The following is a 9762-nucleotide window of genomic DNA, read 5'->3' as shown; positions in this document are numbered from 1 at the left end:
TAAGGTTCAATAATAGGTAGAGATACCGTTATACCTTGTGAAATCTTATTTTGATGATCATTGTGGATAAATGCATATTTGTATATTTGCAGATTAATTAGAGATAATTAATCTCATATGTAAGCATAGATTCGATTGACTATCGAGAAAGGCTTTTGATTAACTTAGGATCATCGATTTTCAGCTCAAAGCAAGAATTATAAAACCCGATTACTGAAAGATTAAACCAATTAAAGAACTACGGTGGATTTATGAACCCAGTACATTAGATTTCTACATTCAAAAACCTAAAGAATTATTTTGTGTTTTCCATTTAGTGAGTTAGTTTTAGTTAATATAAAATTTACAGTGAGTATTCTTTTAATTGTGTGTGGTTTATTAAAGCTAATAATGGTTGAAGTAAGGATTAAAAGCTAATCCTCGTGGGAATGATACTCTATTCATCATTATATTTCTTGTTACAATTCCGTTCACTTGCGGGAAAGAATACACGAACAAGTTTTTGGCGCCGTTGCCAGGGATTGGTTATTTTGATTACTACTTTAATTAAGATTAGCTTTAATACTTGTGTTGCTTCCTTTAATTTTTGACGCTGAACTATTTTAGTTTTTGCTGTGTTAGGATTGAAATAGTGCATGTGGCGTTCAAAACGTCTTGATCTTGTTGAGTTTAATCCGGAGATTGAACAAACCTTCAATCAAAGACGTCGTGAATAAAGAGAAAAAATGGGACAACAACAGAGCACTATGGAAGACAATGGAAATTAGCTTGTTCAAGTAGAGCGTACTGTTGAGATCAATGAGAGAGATATCTTGATGGGAGATTTCATGATGCCTCATGTCGTTGAGAACCGGTCGAGCATAGTCTATCCTCCATATGGGCATGATAACTTCCAATTGAGGCCGGATATGATAAATTTGTTCTCTAACAACATTCTATTCTATGGGAGAAGTGATGAAAATCCACACTACCATCTCTCTCGTTTTCTGGAGTATTGTGGCAACTTCAAGTATCAAGGGATCAATGAAGAAGCACTTAAGATGCGATTATTTTCTCATACTATAAAAGATAAAGCTCGAGAGTGGTTGGACTCACTACCACCCGGTGGCATCACTACATGGGTGGATTTGGTTCTAAAGTTCACGCTAAAATATTTTCCATCAGCTAAGATTAGCAGGCTCAAGCATGAAATTTTAACCTTCCAACAAGCTGAATCATAAAACTTTCATGAGATATGGGAAAGGTTCAAAGAGTTGTTGAGGAAGTGTCCAAGCCATGGTTTTCCACTACCAGCCCAAAATCATTATTTTTACGCTGGGTTAACTCCTTATAGCCGTTCAGTAGTGGATTCTACTGTAGGTGGTTCCATTCGAAATAAATCAGCTGGGTAGCTTCATGACCTTTTCGAGACAATGAGTGAGCAGTTTGTGATGTGGCCAGATAGAAACTCACATAAAAGAGTAGCTGGAATGCATGAAGTGGATGTTAACACGTTGATGTTAACCAAAATCGACGCACTATCAAAGCAGATAGAAGCCTTAAAATATTCTTCATCAATTAATATGGTGCAAGGTTCTCTTCTAGTTTGTGTAACCTGTGGAGCAACTCATCAGTCATCCAAATGTCCATTGCTCATTATGGATTCTTCTTTCACAAAGCAAGCTGCTTATGCACAAAATTTTTCACGTCAACAAAATTTCCAACAGCCATTGAATAATCCATTTTCTCAGACTTACAATCTTGGTTGGAGGAACCATCCAAAATTTTCATATGGCAACAATCAAGGCATTCAAAATCCACCAAAACAGGGAAGACCACATGAAGAAAAATGAGGATTGGAAGAAGCGATTTCCAAGCTTTAAGAACGAAGCGAATGGACTGACGCAGCCATTAAGAATATTGAAAATCAGATTGGGCAGCTAGCAAAAATCCTAACAGAAAGGCAACCTTGCATGTGGCCAAGTAATATGGAAGTTAACCCTAAGGAGCAAGTGAATGCGATCACAACAAGAAGCGGGGTGCAGTTGCTGGAAATCCATGTTAAGAGACCTAGTGTGGAAAAAGAAAATGGTACAACTATGGAGACAACTGATCGAGATGATGAGACCGAAGTAGTAGCTAAAAAAGTGAAGGTTGCTCTGCCACCGGTCAAGCCTTATGTTCCACCTATTCCGTTTCCTCAAAGGTTGCGCAAGCACAAGTTGGATAAGCAATTTGAGAAATTTTTGGAGGTATTCAAGAAGCTACATATCAATATACCATTTGCTGAAGCTCTGTCTCAAATGCCCAACTATGTAAAATTCATGAAGGAAATATTATTAAATAAGAGGAAACTAGAGGACCATGAAACCGTCATGTTAACGAAGGAAAGTAGCGCCATATTGCAAAACAAACTACCACTAAAACTTAAAAATCCAAGGAGTTTTACTATTCCTTGTACCATTGGTAGTTTATTCTTTGAACGAGCTCTATGTGATTTGGGTGCTAGTATCAACCTAATGCCTTACTCTATTTTCAGGAAGCTTGGATTAAAAGAACCAACACCTACCACGATTTCTCTTCAATTGGCGAACATAAGTATCAAATATCCGAGGGGAGTAGTGGAAGATGTTTTGGTAAAAGTAGATAAATTTATTTTTCATGTTGACTTCATTGTTTTGGACATCAAAGAAGATTATGATATGCCCTTAATTTTAGGGAGACCTTTTCTTGCCACAGGGAGAGCTTTGATTGATGTCCAACAAGGAACACTTAGCCTTAGAATTTATGATGAGACGGTTACATTTAATGTATTTAAGGCTATGAAACATTTTAATGGCAATGAAAAAGAAGTCTTAATGAGGGATGGCATTGTTCATTTGATAGAGAGATATGATGACCCTAAAGAAAATTGCATGGCTAACTCTTTTAATGAGCAGGAACAAATTTTGGATGCCAAGAACAGGGTCGTGGTTGTGGGCTCTTTGGGAGAGAAACAAAAAGATTGTCCATCCAAAAGAGACAAACTGTGTTCTTTGGATGTTTCTTCTTCTTCGAAATCCAAGCCACCAAGTCATGAAAAGGAAAAGTTGGTAAGGGTGTTGAGGGAGCAAAAGAAGGGGATTGGATTGAAACTTGCTAACATTCAAGGAATAAGTTCATTAAATGGCACCCACAAAATATTGATGGAAAAAGGATTCAAGCCTCCTTGAAGATGGAGGCCTAGTCAAGCTAATGACTTTAAACAAGCGCTTATTGGGAGGCAACCCACTGTCCTATCTCTTTCATTTATAAGCATGTTGCATTTGTTTTTTTTTTGTCTCTTCTTTTCTTTACTTTGAGTTAGGTTAGAGTGTCATTTTTTAGGATTTTTGCACAAAAATAATGTTAAGGTCATCATAACAGCATGCATACTTGGTGTTTGATAAAATGCCCCAAACCAATGTTCACCTGCACATTGCACCTTAAGTTTGGGATTATGAGGTTTAAGTTTGGGGGGAGTTTGGGCATCCATGTGACTCTGTCTACTTCATGTTGTTCTTAGTCATTGTTGCTCTCTCATGTTCAAACTTGTGCATTGTAGGTACATTTTTGGAAGTGATAATGCAGTCGAAGAGTCATCCTACACCAGCTGCTTACAAGGGCAAAGTCATTACCGAAAGTTCCAAATACCTCAAAACGAGCATGTGTTGATCTATCTACCATCACAACCTTGACACTATAGTCCAGGTACACTCCTTAATTTTCTTTCTCTTTGTTCCATTGGGACAATGAAACGTTTAAGTTTGGGGTGAGATTCACTATGGGCAGCTTGCATATGTCATATGGTCTGGTTGTATGGTTTTATTAAAAAAAAAAAATTGTCTTGTTTTGTTTGGTAAACGTGCCATCAATGATGAAGCTTATTTGGTACCATTTTGATGCAAAGAGTAAAGATAGTGATGTTACTCATTTCGTTTTGAGATTCATCATCCATGTTAGACTAATTTGAGCACATGTGTCAGAAGATTCAATGCATAGGTTGACTACACTGCTAGGTTTCCATTTAGACTTTCACCCTTAAACCAACTTTGTGAGCAACTTAATCACCTAACATAATGAAAAGGAAAGTTTAGGGAAGGTTGAGCTATGATGGCAAATGTTGAGGAATGTGTTGACTCCGTGCTTTGTGTGGAATGTGTTAGGCATACTAAGGGAAGCTAGGCAATGACCATAGGTTAGTGATTTAATCCCTATGTCACTATGTCGTGATCAATTTAAATTTGAGCCTGCGTATATCTTATACCTTTCTTTGTAGCCTGAATGACTTGAGTGATTATGCCCGTAGGGGTGTCTTAAAACTTGATGCCCCGTGGTCATCTGGCTTGGGAGTCATCGGCTGAAAGCTCGTTACAAGGGTCATTCTAAAATCTTAATGGAGTGAAGGCTTGCACATAAGATATCAAAAAAAAAAAACGAGATGGAGCATAAAATGCACTCGTTCAAAAAAAAAATTACAAGGCCAAAGAAAAAAAAAGAAAAAGAAATCTCAATAATGGTGCCGATGTTTGTAACTCTTAGGGATTGAGAACACTGGTGGGTTTGACTGTCTAGTGGATGTTAGCATGCCGAAGCATTCAAAATAAAGGAGAGTCTTCACAAACCGAGACAACGCTATTTTTGGCTGAGTCCAACCAAACTTGAACAAGAAAGAAAATAGTGATTGAGAGTGCCTAGAGATTGAATGAAAAGACCAAGTTTGGGGGTGGAGTGAATATCACGAGTGGGAAAGTGTACAGGACCATCAAGGGGTCGGGATACCAACAACCTTATGCATGATATTTTACCTGACAGGATTCGCACACATGCACGTGAAAACATGGAATAGGTTCAAAACATTTGTGTAGCACTACTAGAAAACTCTATGTGAATTATGAATGATACCAAAATCTGAGGCTACCTGGAAGGCTATCCAACTTGTAAGTGATTTTGAAATATTAACTATTCTCTACTTAAGGGGTGATATATTTGAGTCAATAATCTTGCTCGGGACGATCAAGAGTCTAAGTTTGGGGGTATTTGATAAGTGTTTTTTATACACTTATTTTGGTCTATAAACTTAGCATTTATACATTCAACGAGCATAATTTCTACTTGATTTGGTTCTATATATGGTTATGTAGATGTGGAGCATGTGTTGAAGACAATTGGAGCAAAAAGTGATGATGATGTCGCATTTTTGGAGCTAAAATGGTAGTAAAGGCAAGGTCAAAGGTCTATTCGGGGTCGAGGATGATGATGTCGCAAAGCACCGAAAAAATGACGTTATTGGTGAAGTGTTGAAAATCAAAGAGAAACGGCTCACGGTGCTGTCACGCAAAGCATTGTGTGGTAGGGTCGTGGTAAGAATTGTTTTCTATGTCTCACGGCCTTATCGCTGAAAGCATTCCGTGATGAAGCCGTGGTTGAAGAAATATTCTGTGGCTCACGATCTTACCGCGAAAAGCATTATGTGGTAAGCCCGTGACAAGATTTTCATTTTGTGGCTCATAACCTTACCGCGGAAAGCATTATGTGGTAAGCCCGTGACAAAATTTTCATTCTATGGTTCACGACCTTACCGTAGAAAGCATTCCATGGTAAGGCCGCAGTAAGGCTTTAGGCTTCGCGAAAAGACCATTTTGAACCCGTTTCCTTTCAAATCAAGTGGAGGTGGGCTCTCTCAAGGGGCACGACTTTGAAGACCTAAAAAGCACTATATAAGGAATGATTCTTGAGAGATTTAGGAGCTTTTGGAGGAGGAGAAGACAACAAGTCGAGGAAGAAGAGGGAGATTTTCTTGAAGATCTTCGATTTTGGTTATATTTTTCTGTTGTTTCTTTTCTCCAACATCATGAACTCCATTTTTATTATTCTTTCATTGGTTGAAACTATGTTAGGCTAAGTACTTTGTGGCTAGGGTGATTGATGAAACCTAGTTCAATGATGGTTTAATTAAAAGTATTTGGGTTTTATTATATTCTTGTCTTTCAGGTTGATCGTTTGTTATGCACTAATTCTGTTTTGATGCTTAGCCGCCATTAAAACGTGTTTGTGATTTATATTGCTTTTGAGAGATTCAATATAGATTAGCACTTGGTAATAAATGACATAAGATTCAATAATAGGTAGAGATATTGTTATGCCTTGTGAAATCTTATTTTGATGATCATTGTAGATAAATGCATATTTGTATATTTGTAAATTAATTAGAGATAATTAATCTCATATGTAAGCATAGATTCGATTGACCATCGAGAGAGGCTTTTGATTAACTTAGGATCATCGATTTTCAGCTCAAAGCAAGAATTATAAAACCCGATCACTGAAAAATTAAACCAATTAAAGAATTACAGTGGATTTATGAACCCTAGTACATTAGATTTCTACATTCAAAAACCTAAAGAATTATTTTGTATTTTCCATTTAGTGAGTTAGTTTTAGTTAATATAAAATTTACAGTGAGTATTCTTTTAATTGTGTGTGGTTTATTAAAGCTAATAGTGGTTAAAGTAAGGATTAAAAGCTAATCCTCGTGAGAATGATACTATATTCATCATTATATTACTTGTTACGATTCCGTTCACTTGCGGGAAAGAATACCCGAACACTAGCCAAAGCCCAAGACTTAAGTTTGGACAATGAATCACTCTATTTGAAAGTTCCCTTGTGTATATATGTGCCCAAATTAATATATATAGTAATCTGTCGACCAACTCATCTGGATCTATCGACTAAGTTTTCTCAACTGTCAACTAAATGTTTCATTCTGTCGACTAAGCCTTAGGCTCTGTCGACTAACCCTTGTTTCTATCAACTATCTCCTTCAATTTGTCAACTAACAGAATATAGAAATTATTTCTATCGACTAACTCCTTTCTTCTGTCGACTAAGTTTTAAATTGTTTATGAATTTGTAGACTAACTCTCTTCGCAAAAAGCCATAACGGCTAGTTTTTCAAATCCCAACAGTCACAAACGATTATATTTATTTTAAAGCTTTTGGGATACTTAAATACAATTCAATGATGATCAAGAAGAGACTAATGGATGAAAATGAATTGATCTAAATATTAAAAGAAGTGAAGTGAGCTTACAAATTATTCATCTTCTCAATTGTGCTTGAGCTTTATTTTTCTCTCAAAAAAGATAAAATTAGTTTCAACCCTTTGTATCTTATTTTGAGATACATTGTAACTAAGAATGTAGACTCTTAGAACCTCTCTATTATACATTTCATGTTTTTCCTAACTTGTGTAGTTAGAAGACTTACTTGTATAAGTAGGAGGTTGTAATTCCTAGTCTTAGATTAGATGACCTACTTGGTTTAAGTAAGGGGTTTTAGTGAATTGAGTTCAAAATTCTTAGTGAGGAACTAAAGTAGTGGATTAATTTTGGTTTAAGCCAAACCACTATATATTTATGTGCATCTCTTACTTATACTTTTTGTTTCATTTATTATTTCAAACATTTCAATAATTCTCACTTGCAATATATTTTTATTTGTTTTGAAAAAAATTTATGTTTTCAAACTAATTTTTAAATAACTCAATTCATCTCCCATCTTGGGTTGGTGTCATAACATTTCAAACCTATCAAATTATACTTGGGCCTTCTATTTTTTTTTTCAATTTTCCTCATTTAAGCCCCTAAAAATTGCACTTAGCCCTTGTCAAAATTTTAAATTATTTTGCAATCTTCTAAATTTTAAAATTCCCCTTTGTTCTTTGTTTTAATTAACATTGTTTAATTCTTTGTTAAGAAAATTACTATGCCTACCATTATACATATGTATTCATTTATATACATAATTTTATTTTGTTTTAAATACACTTTGTGTGTGTCCACACACGTGCATACACGAGCATTTTTGTAGCCAAGAATTTGTAAAAATTTTTGGGATATTACAAGGAAACAATGAAAGAAAGGATATTGCTAAAAAACGAAAGTGATAAGTAAAGGTTGATCAAAGATAATATTTTCGACATAAATCGACGAAAGTGACTTGTGACAATAATTGTGGTGGATGCGAGACAGAGAGAGATAGAGAACATGGTAAGTGATGGGTACCACGTGCAATATTGATGAAAAAAGTCATAACGATCATGGTAAGGGCCACTATATAGTGGTATTTTTTTTGGTAATTTTTTTTTTAATTTTATTTTGTTAAATGAGTTTGAGAGTTTAATTTTACTTAATTATCATTTAATTAACTTCATTTAGTTTAACTAAAATTTAAGTAATGAAGTCATTAATAGAGATAGTGTGTTTGCAAAAAATAAAAAATAAACTATAATAACCTTTAAAGTCATTCATAAAGCACAGAAAATCTCCCTGCAGAAACCCCCAAATCATAAAAATCTAAATCTAATATACCAAAAAAATGATAATTCACTGTGGAATATAATACCTTGCTAAATAAAAATGAAGATTAATCTGCAGTGCAGCAGCAGCAGCAGCATATATAAAAATATATTCCCCCAACAGGAGTATCATTTAGATCTGTCTTGTGTCTTCCAAACACGGTGCTACGATACCGCTGCAAGAGTAAGCCGGCCACACCCACAAGATCGTGTTGTCTCCGGCAGCAGCAGATCCAAATTCTGACGGCTCAGAATCCGCCACGTCATCGAAGAAACTCAAAGCATTGGAGGCTTGTACCCCCCTCCCCTCCGTACTCTCTCCATATCCACCCCAAGCATAAATAGGCAAAAAGTGGCCGCCATGCCCTCCTGAGATATTTGCCACGACAAAGTCACGTGATCTCGATGCCACGTGATGGCATGCATGACCGTGGTTATTATAATGGCCATCATGATATGATGATTATCATGCCATGGTGAACCATGACCATACATCATGTGCATCATGTTGACTTGTGTGTCAGAGAGAGGGGGCGCAAGTGGGCTACGCAAATTGAGACCAGTGGCGTGGCGCTCTCTCTCTCTCTCTCTCTGCCGTTTCCCGCCAAAGCCGACGTGGACCCACCGGCATTGCGCCCTTTTTCCCGCCCAAACAACGACCCCCCACTTTCACGGTCCAGGCTGCGCCCGATGTTGGACACGTGTATGGGGTCGTGGACAGGTGTCGGGCAAGTAATGGGTCAAATTGATGACGAGGCGGGGCTGGCAGTGTATGTATATGCGGAGAGAGAAAGAAAGTGATTCGAGCCATTTGGCCTTTCCGAAATCCTATGTAACGACCAAACAGTCTTATTGAGAGATTTATACAAGATGTCAAAAGATTAAAATAGTCTCACTCAAAATATAAATTTTTAATGGATGTCACTCTTGGCCCTCGCCACTCCTCTCTCGCTTCTCCCATGGTTGTAGACTGTCGATCTTCGCGCCTCGTCTCACATCACCGCACCACCTCGTTGCCAGCATCGTCGCCTCGTCGTCCATCGTTGGATGGGCGGTGAAGCGATGATGCTGGCGACGAGACAGTGCAGCGAGGTGCGAAGGTCAACGATCAACAGCCATAGGAGAAACGAGAGAGGAGAGAGGCGAGCGACCATGAGAGAAGGAGAAGAGTATAGAGGCGAAAGCTGAGCAAGAGCAATTTTGTCTTTTTGCCCCTTTTCAGTAAACCCGTCAATCATCTTCTCTGGCTTTCTAGACTATCCGTGATATGGATAGTTCATGGGTTGAATTACACAATACATTATAAATGATAAAAATATTTCTCATACTTTATTACGTGTCAACGCCTCATGCAATCTCACCGTCTTGGGTTAAAAAGTATTTTAATCATGCGTTTCATCGTT

The 9762-nt window shown here is 37.1% G+C and overlaps 1 non-coding gene across 1 annotated transcript; it reads right to left on the bottom strand.

Annotated features, from left to right (window-relative positions):
* Nucleotides 1–1175: 1175 nt before the first annotated feature.
* On the bottom strand, nucleotides 1176–1282 carry LOC127807045 (small nucleolar RNA R71). The gene has a single exon (XR_008024583.1). It is a non-coding gene; the product is annotated as a small nucleolar RNA R71 (small nucleolar RNA).
* Between the last annotated feature and the right edge of the window lie 8480 nt (nucleotides 1283–9762).

This window comes from Diospyros lotus, chromosome 7, assembly GCF_014633365.1.
Source record: "Diospyros lotus cultivar Yz01 chromosome 7, ASM1463336v1, whole genome shotgun sequence".
NCBI classification, from domain to species: domain Eukaryota; kingdom Viridiplantae; phylum Streptophyta; class Magnoliopsida; order Ericales; family Ebenaceae; genus Diospyros; species Diospyros lotus.
Note: the sequence above shows the minus strand (reverse complement) of the source record. Positions and strands in the feature narration are given on the sequence as shown.